Source organism: Sminthopsis crassicaudata, chromosome 1 (genome assembly GCF_048593235.1).
Source record: "Sminthopsis crassicaudata isolate SCR6 chromosome 1, ASM4859323v1, whole genome shotgun sequence".
NCBI lineage: Eukaryota > Metazoa > Chordata > Mammalia > Dasyuromorphia > Dasyuridae > Sminthopsis > Sminthopsis crassicaudata.
Window position 1 is genome coordinate 435062445 of NC_133617.1, and position 22146 is coordinate 435084590.

A 22146-nucleotide genomic window follows, 5' to 3' on the forward strand; every position below is an offset into this window, starting at 1 on the left:
AACTTTTCCCCTTCTTCCCCTCAACCCCTTCCCTAAATGGCAGGTAGTCCAATACATGTTAAATATGTTAACAAATATGTTAAATCCAATATATTATGCATATTTATACCGTTATCTTGCTGCACAAGAAAAATCAGGTCTAGAAAGAAAGAAAAAACCCAAGGAAGGAAAACAAAAATTCACGCAAACAATAAAAAAAGAGTGGAAATGCTGTGTTGTAGCCCACTCATTTCCCATAGTTCTCTCTCTGGATGTAGCTCATTCTCTTCATTACTAAACAATTGGAACTAATTTGAATCATCTCATTGCTGAAGAGAGCCACATTATGGTATATGAATGTTATGGAATATTATTGTTCTATAAGAAATGATGAGTGGATGGATTTCGGAAAAGCCTGAAAAGACTTATATAAACTGATGTTGAGTGAAATGAGCAGAGTTAGGAAAATATTGTACATAGTAACAACAAAATTATGTGATGATCATCTGTGATGAACTTGGCTCTTCTCAACAATGTGGTGATTCAAGGCAATTCCAATAGATTTGGGATGGAAAATGCCATCTGCCTCCAGAGAAAGAATTAAGGAGATTAAAGGAAGTTTGAAGCATAGTATTTACACCTTATTTGGCTGGGTTTTTTCTTGTGTGTGTGTGTGTTTTTTTTTTTTTTTACCCTTTTGGTCTGATTTTTCTTACACAATATGACAAATATAAAAATATGTGTATAAACATTAGACATGTATAACCCATATCAGATTGCTTGCTATCTTGGGGAGAAGGAAGGGAGAGAGAAAAATTTGGGACACAAAGTTCACAAAAATGAATATTGAAAACTATCTTTGCATATTTTTGGAACAATAAAATACTAATGAGAAAAAAATCAAGAGCACAATGGATTTGCTGTAAGTTTGTCATTAGATTCCAACTCTGCTATATATCACTGTGTGGTCATGAGCAAGACCCTTAATCCCTCTAGACTTCAGGATATAAAAGGAAAAGGTGGAATAATATAAGATATACGGTATCTTTTTGTTCTAAATCCTATGACCCAAGGCAGAACCTTTCTTTTTCCTAAAATGAAGCTAGCTCATAAATGTATTCTTTGACCTGAACCAAAATTTCATTTGATTTTGATTCTCTAGCTTTTCTATACCAAAACACACAGATTATATGTATATATTATGTTAATGGAAAAATATCTCTTCCTCTCTCTTGACTTCAGTTTCTTCATTTATAAAACAAGAGGGTTAAACTAAGTATTTTGAGCTTTAATAAATTACTTAGGTCACCTTGGGTAAGTAACATAATCTTCCTAGATTTGAATTTACTCACCTATAATATAAAGGGGCTGGATAAAAAGACTTCTAAGGTTGCTCTGAATTCTTTATCTACAATCCTGTGATTTCTTCATCCCATCCTTTTCTTAATATTTATGTGTGTATATAGGTAGATATAATGCACATATTCATATACATACATATGTATATACCTTTTTATTAACATATACAAAAAATGTTTTGCTTTGCAAAAATTAAAACAATAGATAAATATTAGCTATCATAACATTACTTGAGCCATATGCTAATGTTAAAGACCTAATTAATGAAGTAGGAAATAGGACAGTATTCCAAGTCTTGTTTTAGATCAGGGGCTCTTAACAATGTGTCCATTGATAGATTTCACTAAACTCATGAACTTGGATGAGGGAAGATAAAGCATCATTATATCCATTGATTTCTAACTGAAACCTAGTATTTCCTTAATTATTTAAAAACATTATTCTGAAAAAGAGTCTATAGGTTTTCCCATACTGCCAAAAGGAACCATATTACCAAAAGGATAAAAATGCTTATCTTAGAGGCTCCTAATATAATTCTAATTTCCTGCCTAAGTGAAAATTGCTTAACTATTGCTTTCTATAGATTCCCTATTCTCTTTCACCTTCACATCTTGATCTCTTCTTTTTTTCCCTCTCTTACTTTCCTTCACCAATTTAGCTCCCATTACCAACACTGTATCTGGAAATAGAGAGAACACAAATCAGAGTTGACATTGGATCAAGAGGAAGAAAAGAAATCTTGCCAGAGACTTTTTTACCTTCATGTTTCAGGTCACGATTAATATGTCATTCATTTAGTTTGGGGAATTGTGACAATATTTGTCTCATCACCTATAATATGACAAGAAGGTCCTCCAGGATGGGATGGGGTCTGTGTACCTGCTATGCCAGATCCAGCACAAGATCAAGAAAAAAATTTAATCAGGATTCTTTGATTGATTGACAGATTGATAGGACTCACTTCCAAGTTAGAATGTCAGGAAATCATTTCCATTTCTCCTTCATATTTCTCATTGGGAGGTTCAGGCCTTTGCTATTTGAGTTTTAAGGATTAGAATGAATCCCAGGAAAAGGTTGGTGTTTAGAAAGATTGTTTCTTCAAGTTGTCCAGAAAAAAAAGAAGTAAACATCACATGCTTTTCATAAGGAAATTCACCTTTTTAGCATGACTTTTTTTTTTTTTTTTTTTTTTTGTCTCTGAGATGAAAAGCCCTTTTCACTGGAAAAACATCATCAGTGTTTTCATTGCCCCTGTACAGTGCCCATGTGGTAGAACAGATGAACTCAGACAGTTGAAATGTTCTAAAACCTCCCCTTTCTCTTGCAATTTGCTGATGAGAGCGGGTGTTCCTTCCAGAGAGAACCATGGTGGCTCTCAAAGATGCTACTCTCAAATGATGGTTCATATTCCAAGCAGTGGAAAACTGCAAAAACCTAAACAAAATTATGTGATTTTAGACTACATTAAATATAGAATTCAGGATGAGGAGAATGATAGTGATAGGAACTGTACCTTTCATTTTTACCAGTGAGGATACTCCCTCCACCAGTGCAGGTTGGCAACTTCTCTGTAATGTATAGTCTAAGCTGAACTGAAATAAAATAAGGTAATATTTGTATGTGAACAACTGCGAGCACAGTACCTAATACATGGTAAGAGCTATGTAAATGTGAATTCCCTTCCCTTTCCTTGCCCCCTTAACTGCCTAGAAAGTTGAGAGGCTAAGTGATTTGTCCAAGGTCACATGGCTAACATATGACAAAAGTGGAATCAAACCCAAGGGAGCTGATAGTGCTAAAATACTTTGACCTTACTAGACCACACCGGAAGCATAACATCCAATCCTGAAAGTTATATTTTGCCAGAGGAAACAAACAAAGGAGTATTCAAAAAGGGGAATTAGATCATTGGGAAGTTTGAGCATAATGACATATGTGAGAAACATCATGGTAAAATAGAAAAAGAATAGGCTTAGAATCAGAACTCCTGGGTTCAAATTCTGTCTCTATACTGTTCTACCTTTGTGATCTGAGGCAATAGCTTTCTCTGGGCCCCATTTTTCTCTTCTGTAAAATGAGGGTTGAAATAGAAAACCTCTAAGGTCTCTTCCAAGCAGGATTCCATGATTGACTGTGTCCGCAGTATGTTTGCTCTGGTAAAGCATTGAGAGGTTAAGATTGTTGTCCACTCTCTCTTCAACAATGAGAGGATCCAAATCAGTTCCAATTGATCTATAATGAACAGAACCAACTATACCCAGAGAAAGAACACTGGGAAATGAGTGTGGACCACAACATAACATTTCCACTCTTTCTGTTGTTGGCTTGCATTTTTGTTTTTTCTTCTCAGGTTATTTTTACCTTCTTTCTAAAGCCTATCTTTCTTGTGTAACAAGATAACTGTATAATGATTATACATATATTGTATTTAACATATACTTTAACATATTTAACAGGTATGGGATTACCTGCCATCTAGGAGAAGGAGTGAAGGGAAAAAGTTGAAACAGAAGTTTTTGCAAGGGTCAGTGGTGAAAAATCACCCATGCATATGCTTTGTATATAAAAAGCTATTAAAAAAAAGGTTGTTGTCCATAAGTAGTGAAAGGGATGTGCTAGAAAGTCAATTAGTTCTTGATGCCAGAGAACAGAATTAGGAGTGAGGAATGGGGAGTATAGACTTAGGTTTAGGATCCGTGTCAGAAAAAAAAAAAAAATTGAAGAAAGTTTTCTGCAAACATTGGGTTACAAAAAAAAAAAAAAAAAAAAAGCAATATAAATGTGAAGAGCTTTTTTTGTCTGTTTTAGTCCAAATCTATAACTTGCTGGAGGTTGGGAATTCCTAATGAGGAAAATCCTTCTACCAACTCAGATGCAATTTAAAATCTTAGTCTCCTCAGATCATGAGAGCTTAAGTGACATCAACATAGCCAGAATATGTCAGAGGGCCACTAGGTGGCCCCATAGTGCACAGGATGTAGGACCCAGAGTTAGGAAGACTCATCTTCCTGAGTTCAAATCCAAACTCAATCACTTACTAGCTGTGCGACTGTAAACAAATCATTTAACCTATTTACCCCAGTTTATTCTATAAAATGAGCTGGAGAAGGAAATAACAAACCACTCCAGGATTTTTCCCAAGAAAACCCCAAATGAGGTCATAAAGTATCAACTATGACTAAAAAACAATTGAAAATATGTCAGAGGTCAAATATAATTCTGGAAGCTACTGTGCTATCTTGCATTGCATATGCACATTATATGATTATAATACTCAGTTCTGTCCAAAAGTAGATTGGGCTCCTTCACTGAAGGTATTCAAATAAAAGCTGCAGGTCACTTATTTACAATATTGTAGAGGGTTTATTAATTTTGTGTAAATTGAACTAGATGGTTTTGAGGTATGTCTATTATAGCTCTAAAATTTTGTGATTCTATAAACTATTTGAGAAGTTGTAATAAAGAACAGTAGTGGTCTTTTGCTGTGTTATTCCAGAAGTCAGAATTAGTAGCAATAGATTAAGTTATTAGGGGATTTTTTGTTTGTTTGTTTTTAAAGGTTTGAGGATTTTTTTGAGTGTATCACAATTTTAAAAGGTCTTTCTAACAAAACAACCTGTTTAAAAACTGAATAACTTTAATCCATCATTGGAGGTACTAACAGGCTACCTGTATCCATAAAGAGGATTTCTACCCTATATGGTGCATTGGATTTAGTGACCTCAAATTTTCATCCAGATTCTTTCATTCAATGGTTTCTAAGTTCTTGAGAAAATCTTAGATCTGGTCAATATGTGACAAAACCCTAAGAAGATGCAATCCTGGGATCTTCCTCAGCAGATTAAGGTCACATCACAGATATAGAGATAGAAGGAAACTTAAACATCAAGTGAAGTCAGGAAAGGTTAAGTATCTTGCCCAGTGTCACCTTAGTAATAGTTGACCAAGTCGGCATTTGAACCCACATTCTTTGACTATAAGCCTCTTTACTGCACAACAATTCAAGGTTGAGACAAGGCACCTATTTTCAATACTCTGAACAGCTTTAAAGTTGTCTCATCCTAAGTTTGTTTAATTTAAGCAACATACCCCAAAGTGCTATAGGACAGATATCTATTTTTAAAGCTCAGAAGGAAATAAAATTAATGCTTGCTTTGAGAATGCTCTTATAATAACAAGAGATACCCTGGGATGATAAAAGACCATTGTGAAAAGTCATATTACATTTATAGATGGAAAGGACTTCAAAAACCATCTCTTTTTTATATGAGCAAACTGAGACATAGAGAGAAACTACTTTCCTGAGGCCACATAGTTACTTAGATGGAGCCTTGGATTTAAATAAAATTCTCTGAGTCAGTATCTGGCACTATACTACTGTTAAGTCTTGGTGAGTTTCTTCTGGGTAAAGTACAGTGATGAGCACTATGCCAGGTCCTACCTGGTCCCTATTTTGATAGGGTTAATATGTGTCCAAAAGTACTTATTATATAAAAAATATATAATTACCCTGGGAGGATTAAAGAGTAAAAAATATATTAAATACCTATTTGTGCCAGGAATCAAGGATGCAAAGAAAAAAATAAAAATAGCTCTGCCCTCAAAGAACTTGCATTCAAGTAGGAGAGAGAACCTCTACATAAATAGCTACATAAAGATACATAGAGAGAACTGATGATGAGTGAAGTGAGAAGGACCAGTAGAATATGTACACAGTAATAGCAAAATTATGTAATGATCAGCTATGATAGACTTAGCTCTTATCAGCAATGCAATGATGCAAGACAATTCCAATAGACTTAAGATGGAAAATATCACAGAGAGAAGCATGGAGACTGAATGTAGATAAAAGCTTGCTATTTTCACCTCTTTCTTTTTGCTTTTTTTCCCTTATGGTTTTTCCCTTTTAATGGTTCTCTTTTGTTCCCTTCTTGTTGATTTTTCTTTTACAAATGACTGATAAGGAAATATGTTTGAAATGATTATACATATATAACCTATATCAGATTGCTTACTGTCTTAGAAAATGAAAAAGAAAAAAATTGGAACTCAAAATCTTACAAAAATAATTGTTGCAAACTATCTTTACATGTAATTGGGAAAATAAAATACTATTAAAAATTTAAATGAAAATAAAAAAAATATGGAATAGAAAGAAGAAGAAGAAACTAGGAGCTAGGGATATGGGAAGAGTGCTAAGAAAGGTCTCTTATAGATGGTGTTGTTTGAACTGAATTTTGAAGGAAACCAAAATTGTTGAAGCAGTTGTGGGAATGGAGAGATTGAGACACATTAAAAAGCTATGGAAATGCACTATGGGGTATCATGATTGAGGAGCAGGCTAATATTACTAGACAGTAGAGGAATGAAGAAGAGGACTGATATTATAGACCAACTGGGTGATTCAAGTTTGAGGACTAAAATTCAATGAAACACTGGAAAACCACTCCAACTATTCCTAAATGAAAAATCACTTTCCTAGTTAAGAGATTAAACTTTGAAATTAAAAAATACAAAATGCAAAAATTATTCAATATACCAACTTAGGAACTCAGGAAAACTGTATTAGAAGGATATAGGAACTCAAGATGTATCATTGGATCCAGATAGATAATTCAGAGGATAAGGTTCCTGTTGTCAAGGAAAACTGAAGTTCAAATTTGGCTTCATGGGACCCTAATCTAGTCCTTTAACTACTCAGTCTGCCTGTTTTCTTAATGTAAAACAGGAATAATAATAACACCTGCCTCCCAGGGTTTTTGTAAGGATTAAATGGCAAAATATTTGTAAAGCACTTAGCATAGTGCCTGTCAAATAGTAAGTTCTTAATAATTACTTGTTGATCTTTTAATCCCTACTACTCCCCAGATTGTATCTCTCATCAAACTTCTGCCTCCATTAAAAAAATCAAACTAGTTGACCTGCAAAATTCACAACTACTCAGCATTTAGCATGCTTATCAAAGTTATTTACAGAAAAAGAGAGAAGTAAAGGGAGGTCAGAAGCAAAAGGAAAAGGAAGGAGAAAAGAAAAATAGCATAAACCGTGGAATATGCAAACACAACCCTGCTCTTGTCAACAAGTAAATCTGGAAGTCTGGTTACTTCTCTTCAGTAACAGCCAACAATGCCCCATTCATCAACCACATAAAACCAGCACAGCTCCCACCATACTGGGAAAACTATGAAATCACCAGATTATAAAACGTTTTCAATACCAAATAAGGGAGTTTATATTTAATCTTAAAAAGAATAGGAAGCTTCCAGGAGTGGAGCCAAAATGGTGGAGTAAAGTCAGGAAGTTGCTCAAGCTCTTCCAGTTTCCCTGGAAAACCACCCAAAACCCCTGAACAGAATCTGATGTTAAGAAGCCACTTTCTAGCTCAAGATAGATTGAAAAAAATTTCAAGAAAAGTCAGTCTCACTGGAGGGCATAGTTCAGTCCAGCTCAGATAGATTTTGGGAAAGATGGCGAGAAGGTTTCAATCAAACAAATCAACGACTAAGACACACAGCCTTGGCATAGTAGAGGAGCAAATCAGTGGGGCAGCTTCCAATTCCAGCTCAGAAGGCAAACTCTGGGAAAGCAGAATATTTCCTACAAAGAGTAGGCAAAACTATCCCTGAAAATACAAGGGACTCTTGTGCTCAAAGCCAAGACTCAGAGCTGCAGAGGAAACCTGGGATAATACCTGCCTCACCCCAGGAGAACTCAACCATAAAAGCAAATAAACAAACAAACAAACAAACAAATAAATGAATGAATGAATAAACAAATAAATGGATGGATGAATGAATGAATGAATGAATAAATACATACATACATACATAAATGAATGAATGAATGAATGAATAAAGAGGAAATACCAAAAGAAAAGGAAAGAAAATGAGCAAGAAACAGAAAAGAACCTTGACCATAGAAAGCTACTATGGTGAGAGGGCAGATCAAAACACAAACTCAGATGAGGACAATGTTCACACAAGAAATCTCAGAGTGATATTTTAATCTCAAGCTCAAAAAGGCTTCTTGGAAGTGCTCATAAAAGATGCTTGGAAAAGGAAGGGGAAAAAAAACTCCTTAAAAAGTAGAATTAACCAAATGGAAAAAGAGATACAAAAGCTAACTGACGAAAATCATACATTAAAAACTAGAATGGGGCAAGTGCAAGCTCTGTGAGACATCAAGAATCAGTCAAAGATTCTTGACTAAAAAGAATGAAAAAAAATGGAAGAAAATGTGAAATACCTCATTGAAAAAAATAGCCAATCTGGAAAATAGATCCAGAAGAAATAATTTAAAACTTATTGTCCTACCTGAAGGTCATGACCAAAAAAAAGGGCCTGGATAGCATTCAATAAGAGAACATTAAAAAAATGGATCCAATATTCTAGAAACAGAGGGGGGATATTTATAGAAAGAATCCATTGATCACCTTCAGAAAGAGATTGCACAAAAAACAGCATCATTACTGCGTCTGTATCCCAAGGAATTCATAAAGGAAAGAAAAGGACCCACACATGCAAAAATGATTGTAGCAGCTCTTTTTGTGGTAGCAAAGAATTGGACAATGAGTAGATAGCTGAACAAGTTGTGGTATATGAAGGTAATAAAATGTTGTTTTATAAAAAATGATGAACAAGATGATATTAGAAAGGCTTGGAGAGATTTATGTAAACTGATGCTGAGTGAAACAAGCTGAACCAGGTATACTTTGTACACATTTATAACAAGAATGTGAGATAACCAACTATGAAAGTCTTCTTTATTCTCAGTGGTTCAGTGATCCAAAGCAATCCCAACAGATTTGGGACAGAAAATGTCATCTGCATGGAGAAAAAGAACTAAGGAAACTGAATGTAAATGAGCATAACATATGTTAATAGATATATATGTGTGTGTATATACATACACATGTGTCTATGTCTATATAGTATATATACTTTATAAAATGCTTTCAAATCTTAAAGTACTATACAAATGTTAGTTATTATTCCTCCACTCCCTAAACTGGATGACCCTAGAAGTGGACACTTTCTATATAATCTCCTATAGCAAGAAAAGCAAGGACACTACATATATTCCTCAGTCTGGCAAGGACTTACTCATGAGAATTAGATGTATTTGGGGATTTCAATCCTCAGATATCAGACCAAGTACTGCTTTTGTCTGTGGCTGTGATCCACAAAAAGACCAACTGTACCTATCCCCTTCTCATCAGAAATAGTGGTAAGAATGATTTTTTCCTATCTGGGAATGTATCCATCATTGGAATAATCCATATCATCAGAAAATTTCTGCAGCCAAAGAAACTTCATTTAGCTTTCATATAGGACCATGACACAGGATCTCAAATGAATGTGCGTAAGAGAGTCTGCCTGTCAGGAGCTGCTGCTTTCTGCCATCTCTCTATCTATCTCGTCAGTCAGATACTATGCCTATTCAGAATCTAGAGATAAAATCAGACAGGTTAGGGTTAATTCTGGCTTCAACAGCAACTGTATATTGGTAACTACTTCAAACAGCAGGTTTCCGCTTACTGCTGGTGGCCAATGTCTTCTGTACAATAACTTGTGATAAGTGTCTTAATCTTTCTGAACTTCAGTTTCTTAATCTAAAAAATGATGAGTTTGGAATAGATGGTTTTCTTACAACTATCAGTCTATGATTCTATGAACCTGAGATTCTATGGTCTTATGATATTGTGTATTCCTAAAAATTGCTTGCTCTGATTTCCAGTAGCATCCAGATGTTTTAAGTCTTGTCTAGGGGCACTGCCTACTTGGATTTGCTCTCTTAATTCTGAATCCATGTCTCCCATTTAAGCAGCAGCCTCTGTGCCTGTCCCTAGGACTGAGCCCTTCCTATGCCTGACCAATATCCTTTTCTTCCAGCACCAAAGATACTAGAAAACTGCTTCTTTGGCTAAATGTGGCCATATCCTAAGTTATCAACTGATATTGATACTGAGTAACTGATAAATGAGCTCCCTAAGAAAAAATCCTCAGGATCAGATGGATTCACTAGTGAATTCTACCAAATCTTTTAAATATTAAGTGTACTGCTATATAAATTATTTGGAAAGACAGGCCAAAAAAGGAGTCCTAACTTCTTTTATGACACAAATATGATCCTAATACCTAAATCAGGAAGAGCAAAAACAGAAAAAGAAAACTATAGACCAATTTTCTCCACTCCCCCCAAAAAACTTTAAATAAAATATTAGCAAAGAGATTAAAGCAATATATCACAAAGATAATAACCATGAGCAGGTATAAGTTATATCAGGAATACAGTGCTGGTTCAATATGAGGAAAACTAGCAGCATAAATGAGCATATCCATAATAAAAATCATGTAATCATATCAATAGATTCAAAAAAAGGTTTCGAAAACTCATTTTTATTTTTGAAAAAAAAAAACAGTAGAAAGCATAAGAATAAATGGAACATTCCTTAAAATGATGAGTACTATCTACCTAAAACCATCAGCAAGTATTATCTATAATGAGGATAAGCTAGCTACTTTACCAATAGATTAAGAGTGAAGCAGGGATAGCTATTATAAAAACTCTTCTTTATTCATTATTGTATTCAAAATACTAGCTTTAGCAATAAGAGAAGAAAAATAAATTGAAGGAATTAGAGTAGGCAATGAAAAATCAAAACAATAGCACTTCCCAGATGACATGATGGTATATTTAGTAAATGCTAAAGAATCAACTAAAAAACTAGCTTAAGTGATTAACAAATTCAGTAAATTTGCAAGTTATAAAATAATTCATAAAAACATTTGCATTTCTATATATTACTAACAAAGAGAGATAGAAAGTGAAATCCCATTTAAAATAACTATAGACAAAATGAAATATTTGTGAGTTTACTTGGCAAGACAAACCCAGGAACTATAGAAAGACAATAGCAAAACACTATTCATACAAATGATGTTATATCTAAACAATTAAAGAAATATTAATTGTTCATGGGTAGGCCAAGTTAACATAATAAAAATAACAATTCTAACTAAATTAATTCAGTCAGTGCCATACCAAACTACCAAAAAGTTATTTTAAAGAGTTAGAAAAATAACAACAAAATATTAAAGGAATTGATGAAAAAATTGAAGGAAGGTGGCTTAATATTACCACATCTCAAACTGTATTATAAGACAGTAATCATCAAAACAATTTCTTATTGGCTAATAAATAGAGTGAATAAGTTGTGGTGTATGATTATGATATAATGCTATAAGAAATAATGAGCAGAATGGTTTCAGAAAAACCAGGAAAATCTTAAAGGAACTGATGCAAAGTGAAGTAAACAAAACCAGAAGATCATTGTACACATAATATCAATATTGTTCAATGATCAACTGTGAATGACTTAGCTATTTTCAGGAATCCAAGGATCCAAGATAACTTCAAAGGTCTCATGGTAGAATATGCTATACATCTCTAAAGAAAGATTGATAGCATCTACATGCAGATTGAAGTATACTTTTTTTTTATTTTTTTTTGGGGGGGGAGTCTACTATTTTCTTTTGCAACATGTATAATGTGAAAATTTGTTTTGCATGACTTTACATGTGTTTTCCTTCTCAAGGGATAGGGAAAAGTAGAGAATTTGCAAATCAAAATTTAAAAATAATATTTATATGGACATGGAAAGATTTACATGAACTGATGCTGAAAAGCAAACAGAACCATGAAAACATTGTACCACAAGATTGTGTGATAATCAACTATAATAAACTTAGCTCTTCTCAGCAATTCAGTGATCCAAGGCCATTCCAATAAACTTTGGATGGAAAATGCCATTTGTATCCAGAAAGAGACCTATGGAGACTGAAGAAGAAACAACATACGCTATTTTCACCTTTTTCTTCTTGTTTTTCATGATTTTTCTCTTTTGTTCTGATTTTTCTCTCCCAACATGATTCATATGAAAACATGTAAAAAAATGAATATACATATATAGCCTTTAAAAAGTTTATACTGAATTGAGAAAAATAAAATAAAAAAAGAAATATCTGTGTACCTTATATTTTTAGAATTATTGTTAAGAATGGGAGTCTCATTAAATAAGAGATATTTTTTAAAAATAGATTTGTATTTTGTAGTGAGATATAAATTGGCCCTGTCGTGAATGTTCTTGGTGGTACTCATCAATTACCTTTCTCTATCTCCTGAGCAAAATTGTGTAGATTTATTCAGTGCAATTCAGCTCACCAGGTGCTCTTCTGGCCACTGCTGGCAATTCCTAGGGGAAAAGAGTACTGGCTCTTAATAGATTTAGAATGCTGGGGTATCATTAATAGATAATTGGTGAAAGGATGAAGATGTTCAGATAATTGGTGGAGAAAATCAGCCAGCCTCATTAACATTTAGGTCTTCTGGTCCCAGATCCTTTCCTTGAATATATAACCTACTGTTGCCATGCTAACATATCTATTCAATTAAATTAGAAAATGAAAAAACCAGAGCACATGAATGGAGGTATGGTTTATCTGAGGTAACATAAGCAAGAGCTAACAGATATGAAACTAGGATTTAGTGCTCTTTCCCCAGGGCTAACTTGTATTGTATCATCCAAAATTGATGTGTTTTAACAGTCTTATTGCATTATCTAGCCTTACATTAAGAACTCCAGAAGAATGCCAAAGAAACAAAAGATAATTTCTTTCTGTTCAGTTGTTTCCAGTCACATCTGACTCTCTGTGACCCCATATGAGATTTCCTTGGAAAAGATACTAAAGTTGTTTTGCCATTTCCTTCTCTGATACATTTACAAATGAGGGAAACCAAGGTAAATAGGGTTTTAAGAAACTTACGTAGGGTCTTCCCATAAGTTCATCATAGAAGATCCTTCAATGTGCCAAGGGCTTTGTCATTTTTTGAAAATATAAGAATATCAATGTTGCAGAGCTCCAATATTTTTGCTTCTCACTCTTACTGCTTGATTAGCCCACCTTCTTTTTGTTCACAGTGTCTTTGTTAGCATTCTTTCCTTCACTCTTTCTTGTCTTGTGGGAATTGTGGCCTATTTGTACTCATCATATACCCTTCATTGAGTTTTGGGTGAGTGTAAATTTCAGTTTTATGGAGGCTGTCACTTTCTATGACTTTCAGCCATACAACAACAATGGAAAAATAGTGATCTTAAAAAAATAAACCTTTGTTTCAGGAAGAAAATTTGGTTTACTTTTTTAAATAGCTTATTTGTGTCTCAAAGAAAATCTTGCATTCTCCTCTTATTCAAGGCTGTATCAACCCAAACAATTGTGAGAATTATAAAGAGACAGCATATAATTCAGTATTAAGTTCATGTTATAGATTATAAATACCATTGGAATTCAGAAAAAGGAAGTAGTATGAATTAGAATAGTTATGGAAGACATTAAGAAAGTGTAAGCCAGGATCAAGCAAACCCATTTGTATCTTCTTAGAATGAGAGAAAGTCTCTCCTTCAAGAAAGCCTTAAGTATCTTCCCTCAATGCACTTAACCAGAAAATCATGATCTCTTTTCAACCAAGTTCCTAACAACTCTACTTCTCACATAGGTGAGAAATCATCCTCTACCAATGTAGAGAGTGTCATGTAAATAAGCTTGAACCCTAGAATACAGAAGAGCAAAATCTTGAAAAATAAAGTTCAGAGCAAAAACAAGATTTCATATGTGTGGTTTGGAAAATATGATATCATGAACCATAATTTACTAAACTGAAAAGTTTGTGAAAGGGAGTCCATAAGTATCAAATATCAATTAATCACAAGGAGAGGTTGGGGTGTTGCTCTCCAAATGAACTGGTATTTCTCATTCAGGAAACTGAGTTCCAATGTTCTTTATGTCCTACCTCTTCGATATATCCAACATTTCTCAAAATTTAGCCCTTCTCTTTGCCATAAAGCCCTAAAAAGCCATGTCTGCAGAAAATATTTTGTTGCCTGATTTTGCAAGAAGCAGTTTGGTTGTTGTGAGCTCCCCATAGAAGGGTGAGTATTATTTTTCCTGACAGCAAATTCAACTGCTATGCACAACAGAAAACTAGCTGCTTAAATAAGTTTTGCTCCATTTTCTTGCTCTATTTTTTCTTTTCCAAATCAAAATAGCCATTCCCTCTGGCATTCACCCAGACCTCCAGAGTTTCCATGATCAGTCTAATTGGGAGCCATTAGGACTTCCCCTGGTAACTTCTCTTTATTTCTTCTTCCAAGCCCTCCCAATATGACAAACTTTAATAAAAAAAAAAAACTAAGGAAGGGAGAGAGACCTAATGCTGTGTGGGGGGGAAGCTGAGAAAGTCTCTCTGAAACATGTATCTTTTTTAAATGCTTCTTACTCTCTTGGAAATGAATATTAGCTCAGAATAGATTCTTTCCTCCTGTCTTTTTGTCAGCTATGCAGAATTCTCATTCCCTGATTTGCTTCCCATAATTCTTTGCACTTGCCATTCACACTCTCACAGACATCTAAGAAATTATATGGGAAAGGGCACACTATATAATTCAGTCCAACTTACAATCATTTCCCTTTCCTGTAACCAAAGCTCCATAAATTAATCAAGCTATGGGGTGATAAATCATTAGTCTCCTACCCAAAGCCAAGACTTATTGTAAAAGAGAACTTTGTCCCAATTCTCATGCTAAACAATATTTGATCTTAGGTGGCCACCATCCCTAGCTGCACTAAACCTGCAAGAGTAGAATAAGCCATAGCAAACAGGCTATGATCCAGAAATTCTGCTCTGAAAAGCAACAAGAAGTGGCTGTCCAAGGTGCTGAATGATCAGGACCCTCTTCGATTAGCAGACAATTGAAGACATTATTCTTTTGCTTTAAATGAAAGTTTCATATTGTCTTAAGGGAATGGAGATTTGTGTGGGAGACACTGAGAAGGTTAACCTAATAGGATGAAGGGAGTAGTGGAAGAGGTGAATAGGAAGATTAGGGGTGAAGTATGACGGGAAATATGAAATTTAGTATTCTTTCCACTACTTGAAAACAATTATAATTTCTCCCAAAGTTAAACATCCTATTTCTTTCATTCAATTCCAGCATTGTCTTAAGTCTCTTTATAATTCTAGTTGCTATCTTCTACCTTTGCTCTAATTTGTCAGCATGCTTCCTGAAATGTGAGTCCTCAAACTGACCAAGACGTTTCAGATCTGGCCTTCACTATCACTTTCTTTATGCATGCCATGTGTCTGTTAATGCAATTTAAGATAGATCCTCCAGTTTTAATGTCACACAGGACACTCATTTTGAGAATGCCATCCACTAAGACCTAAAGTTCAATAACCCAGAGGGAAACCAAATGAAAAGAAGGGCTTAGGGAGAAATCAAGCAACTTAATTGGTTCATTTACAAACTTGGGAGGTTCATCAAGCCACTCAATTACCCAGCCCTGTAAATATTATAAGTTTACCTGGGCACAATTGAAAATTGAAATGGCTTCTTTGTTATACCCTAATTGGCCAAGGGGGAAGAAAGAGCTTTCAGATGAAAAATCCCCAGCTAACAACTGCCTCTTCAGGGTATTTTTATTTTTATGATGTACATGGTACACATTGTTATGCAGGACCTGATGAGGCATTGTAGAGAGAGCTGGAAGCATGACAGAGAGCTTGCCTCAGCCTTTACAGAGAGAGCCAGGAAATTCAGGAGTCTGAATTCTTCATTCTGTTGTTCACCAAAAACAAAACTAGAAGGGCTACCATACTTGTCCTGAAGGAATGGATGAGATTAAAGGCCAGTGTCCTCTGTCTGGCAAAGCCAAGCTCCAGAATTAAGCCCCAAAATACTGCTTCAAAAACCTTCAATAACTGAAAAATCTCCAGAACCATTTCATGTATAGGATGCCCTTTTAATGCCCAGGTTGTTTTAGATTTAATCCTTCCTGTTGAATAATTAAAAGTCCTGGATATAAATAATATCTGACACTATATAGAGATATTTAGGGAGTAAATTTGTATCTGTTTATTACTATAAATTCTCCTGAAGGGTAAGCAGTGACCTTCCTCTCTGCTGCTTGGGACTGATGAGACGATATCTGTAATGTATACCAAGAAATCCAGCCCAAAAAACAGCCATGGATGAAGTAAGAAAACTGCCATTCCTGAAGATTGAACTTATAGGCATATCCCATATGGGATCATAGAGTCCAACCAGAACCTAAACAAAGATCTCCTGAATGAAATATTTAGCAAGAAATCAACAAACTGCTTCAAATCCCTAAGAGAGGAGTAATCTCTATTAAATCCAAAGGCAATCCATTCTACTTAAGAAATTAATCTAATTTTTAGGAAGTTTTTCCTTACATTTGAGTGAAAACTCTGCTTTCCTACAATTTCCACCCATTATTCAATATTCTATCTAAGAATAAGAATAAGACTAAGCAGAAAAAATGTGTGTGTGTGTGTGTGTGTGTGTGTGTGTGTGTGTGTGTGTGAATTTACTGTCTGTATAATCCAGGACAAGTCATTTAACCCCTATCTGCATCAGCTCCTTATCTGTAAAATGGGGACACAACTAGAGAAGGAAATGGCAAACCACTGCTATCTTTGCCAAGAAAATCCCAGAGACAAATTGTCCATGGAGTTTATGTAGAGTTGAACAGGACTAAACAATTAGAAAACAAGTTATCCCTTTGAATATGAGTCTCTGGTAGTTAGGGAGCATTGATGCCTTTCCTTATATTCTCAGTGAATAATACAGTGCCTGGCACATAGGAAGCACTTAATGAATCCTTGTTGATTGAGCTTTTCATTCCTAAAAATGCTCTTCTCCAGAAAAAGGAAAATGATGAGTTAAAATTCAACATTTTATATTTATACACATATACACATGCATGCAGGTATGCATTTCTTGAAAAGTATTAAGCACTAATTTACTTATAAGTGTAGGGAATCATTAAATACATTCTCTCTCTTATCAGACAAGCCCTTCTTCCTGGCTTCTCCCCCCAAAATGGCTAGGACATCATACTACACTAATTTTATGGTTTGTAAAACTCAAGAGCTTTCTGTTGTTCTATGGAGAAAATCTTCAAATACAAGGAGATATCTATAGGCAGGTTCAGAGGTCACTGCTTCCCCTAGATATTTTGTTCTCATTTCTCTCTTCAGCCATTATTTATTTTTGTCAATTAATCCTATCCACCTTGATAGCTACTCTGGAGAGGTTTTAGGGATTAATAAAGCTAGATGGGAACTTTTAAATGATGTCCCAGTAGTCATCCAGGAGATTAAAAATGATATTGACTTCAATAGCCTATTTTAGAGACTAAATAGCTCTAACTTGGCTCATCATACTGTAAGTCACTTTAAAAAGTCACTTTAAAAAGGACTTAAAAGTCGGGAGTTTGTTTGCCTACATCTCCCATTACCACAATGATCAAAAGCCAGAACAGTTAGTAGTTGATGTCCTCTTCTCTTCTACATGCATGATATTATATTTATAGGGAGGTGGTTCCAACCTTTCTGGCCTTTGGGAGAGCCAAAAACCTATCTGGGCCAGAACCTAATTAACAGAGTTTCTTTGCTTTGTTGCCTGATATTTCAGGGAACACAATGAAACAAGAAGCTGAACTGGGATAAATAGGTACACAGTCTAGGGGTAGATAGACTGCCAGGGCCTATTTTCATACTGTTTCATGTGTTTTGACAATGAGCCAGGACCTGTCAAGTTTATTTTTCCTTTGCAATAAGCCCACAGGGTCATTATTAAGATGTACTTTTAACAACGACATTGCCTTTAAATAACAAGAGCATTTGTCATCCTTTGGTCCCTCCTTCAACTTCTTTTTTAGAATTCAGTCCTTGTGTCTTTCAGGCTCAAATACTTATCAGATTTTCTCCAGGAAAATGTTGAAATATGTATTGACTTAAATCCTGTTGAAAACACCCCTCTCAGCACCCCATTGAGAATCTAAAACTATTTGGGGGTATTACAAATTGGAATGATCACCCTGTACCCTGAGTTTTGTTGTAGGCTCCTTTGACAGCTATATAGTTTCATTTGCAGTTAATTTACTCTCATCCTCAATTCAGGGAAGAAGGAAGGAAGGAAGGAAGGAAGGAAGGAAGGAAGGAAGGAAGGAAGGAAGGAAGGAAGGAAGGAAGGAAGGAAGGAAGGAAGGAAGGAAGGAAGGAAGGAAGGAAGGAAGGAAGGAAGGAAGGAAGGAAGGAAGGAAGGAAGCAAGGAAGGAAGCAAGGAAGCAAGGAAGGAAGAAGAGTGAGAGAGAGAGAGAGGGAGGAAGGAAGGAGTTTCTAATAAAATTGCTGTTGGTTTTTTTTTTTAATTCAGTAAAAACAACCTCTGTTTTCAGTATATCAAACTGTAGCATTCCACAATCACAATTCCCCTCTCTCTAATAGTGGAAGGCTCATTTTATTTTCTCTTCTCAGGAGGGAAGTAAGGTTATTCAATATCATGATTACCTAATATTTACATTTATTTTATTGTTCTTTTCATTTACATTGGTATAGTCTCTGGATATATTCTCTTCCCCCTCCACCCCATTCTATTTTATCCATTTACATAAATTTCCAAATCACTCTAAATTCCATGCATTAATCATTTTATGACATAATATTATGACATTACATTTATGGACACAACTTATTTAGTCATTCTTCAATAAATAAGTAAGCTTTTTAAAAATAAATAAATAATAATAATAATAATAATAATAGCAAATATGTTACTTTAAGATTGGCAAAGTGCTTTATATATGTTGTGTCATTGATTTTCATAACAAACTTTTTGGGTAAATGTTATTATTTCTCCCTTTTTACAGATGAGGAGACAGGGGTTCAGAGAAGGTAAATGATTTGCTTCTAGTAAATGTTTGAAGCAAGATTTGAACTCAGGTCTTCTGGGCTCCAACACCCTATCAACTACAAAACCCAGCTTCCTCTTTTTAATTTGCTATATAAAAAATATCACAGTGAACATATTGTTGCTAGTAACACATATGTAATACATATTGTGTATATATATTTATATGTCACTATATATGTATACATACATACCTACATACACACATACCCTGAATTTGGATCTCTGGGTCAATGGACATGAACATTTGAGTCAATTTTTTTCACATAATTCCAATATGCTTCAATCAAGATTACCTTGGTTTCTTTTATTGACCAGAATTGTCAAATGATTCACAGTTCCACCCAAGTTCATTGGTTGCCAAACTGACATGACTATATTGAAGTCAAAGAATAGTGTCCAAATGTGGCCAGTCAAATCATTCTAAGCTCAGAAGGCTTGACCAAAGGTAAGGCACAAATAGTCTGCACAAACATTTAGAGTGGAGATATCTCTGATATTATATACACCTTTCCTTTTGAGCTGCGGCAATTCTGCTTCACTCATAGAGTTCAGTATATTATTAGCTGATTGTATATCCACACATACCCCCATTACTGTGGTAAAGCATTGGGATAGTCCCTCTCTCATCTAGACCATCCTTTACTCTAGAATGAATGTTGATCTTATGCAACATTTATTTTCCCTTCAATGCTACCTCTGACATTCATTTTAATCTGATTTCACCTGAATAAAAATAAAAAAGGTGGGAGGAGGGACAAAAGGTAGTGAGCACACAATGACTGGGTCAGTCCTGTTCAGTTGAGTTACAGTGTGACTAATTGTGGCTTATAAGACCAATATGAGCTTGGAATGCTCTGCCATATGAATACTTGGGGTAGCTTCCCTAATTTGTGCATTTCATGTTTCTTTGGGGCTAATTTAATTCTACTTTGCTCACAGAGCACAACACCATCTCTGATGAGGGCACGTCTTGTGCAGTGTCTCCCATGTCATACAATTGATTCAAAAGTTCTTGTGAAATATATTAAGAGTGTTTTTATCACTTTTTCTCACCATCTTGTGAGCACTTGCCCTTTGTGAGTTTTCCATAATTTTTTTTTTTTTGGCAAGTGTACATTTGGCATTAGAATAATGTATCCAGCCCAATGGAGTTGTGCTCTCTGTAGTAGAGTTAGAATGTTTGGTCATTTAGTTTGAGAAAAACCTCAGTATCTGGTATCTTATCCGGTTGGGTGATCTTCACAGTCTTCCTAAGACAATTCAAATGGAAGTGATTCAGTTTCTTGGCATGGTACTGGTATACTGTCCAGGTTTCACAAGCATACAACAAAGAGGTCAGCACAACGGCTTTGTAAATCTTCAGTTTGGTATTGTCTAATACCTCTCCTCTCCCATACTTTCCTTTAGAGGAAAGAGGCTAGATGGGGATAGTTAGATGGTACAGTAGATAGAGCACTGGTCCTGAAATCAGGAGGAACCAAGTTCAAATCAAGTCTGTGGATCAAATCTAGCCTTACTAGCTGTGGGTCCCTGGGCAAATCATTTAACCCCAACTGCATCAAAGAACAAAAAGGACATTATACAAATGCTAGCTATTATTTTACTAATTTCAGCACTTTAGAGGCTCCTCTGAAAAACAAAAAGAACCAACTGCCCATTTGCTGATTCTGAAAATCTAAGACTTCTAAGTCTTCAGAGAAATGACTCCCCAAGCTCAATAGTGTTTCCAGTGGCAAAGGCCCTACCTACTATATCCTTCTGTTTCTTCTCCAAATTACCATCACCAATAGACCCACTATCTGCTTTAGGCCTAAGCAAACTTTGCTCTCCCTTTCTAAAGTCTTCAAGATCTCTATTCAGTTCCTAAAATGCTAATTGTGTCATGACAATGTCATCTGAACTAGAGGAAAAGCTACCGCCTCAATTTTCAAATGGCCATTCTTACCCCACACTGAGCATTAGGCCCTGTGATCCCCATAACTTCAGTTCTCAATTAGAAATAATGAGGTTTTCCTCTGACTGAATAAAGGAAATTTCCATTTAAATGTGTAATTAGGGATTTTAGCCACCTTACCTACCCCCAACTCTTCTTTCTTAAGAATGGTAAGTCTAAAGGTTGAATTAGCAATTCATCTTTTAAATTAAGATTACTTTATGCACACTAAATTCAGACAGAATAATAATTATTTTGTGCTAAACACCAATTATACTGGATGCAACACATTGATGGAGGATTAACAGCACTAGAACAAGTCATGAGGGTAACAGTTAATTCTGCCCAAACATGAAGGAGAATCAATGAAGCATCATACTATCAGGGGAAAGAAAAAGGGTGGGGAGAAGAGAGAACAGAAGGGAGAACAACAGGAGAAAAAAATCAATTACTATGTCATGGATGAAATGTTTTCTAAAGCCCCAGCCCCCAATGCTGAATTTCCTTTGTGAGCATATTGCCTAAGAAGTCTGCATTAAGTCATCAGCTAGAAATAAACAAAAAAATTATCCTTCTGCCCTCCCCACCTACCTTCCCCACAAGTATATCTCAGAAATGTAAATTCAAAAGATGTCAGGCTGGCTACAGCAAAATGAATACAAAGGTGAAATATGCTGAGCTCCTGATTCTAGACAAAGATCCTAATTACCCAAGAGGTCAAATGTGGTATCTTCTTCCTCTCTCAGTTCTGAGGACTGGGACTGAGGACTCCAGATCCTCCCAAAGGGATCTGGTGGTAATGAAACCAAATCTTCCTTCCCCAGACCCACAATGCAGTTCAGACATCCCCAAAATAGCAACTTCATGGAATTCCATCTAATTGCTTCTCTTGGCCATTCTAAATAGAATACTGTAATGAGACAGACATCATTACTTAGTGTGTGGTAGGCCGGATGAAAGGGATTTTGAGATAACTGGTCAGATATGGAATAAACAGACAAGGAACCCTAATACAACACATCAAAGACAAGCTTGAGAA

The 22146-nt window shown here is 35.2% G+C and overlaps 1 protein-coding gene across 1 annotated transcript in view; it reads right to left on the reverse strand.

Moving 5' to 3' along the window:
- SHISA9 (shisa family member 9) overlaps positions 1-22146 on the reverse strand; it is a 450272-nt gene that overhangs the window by 232639 nt on the left and 195487 nt on the right.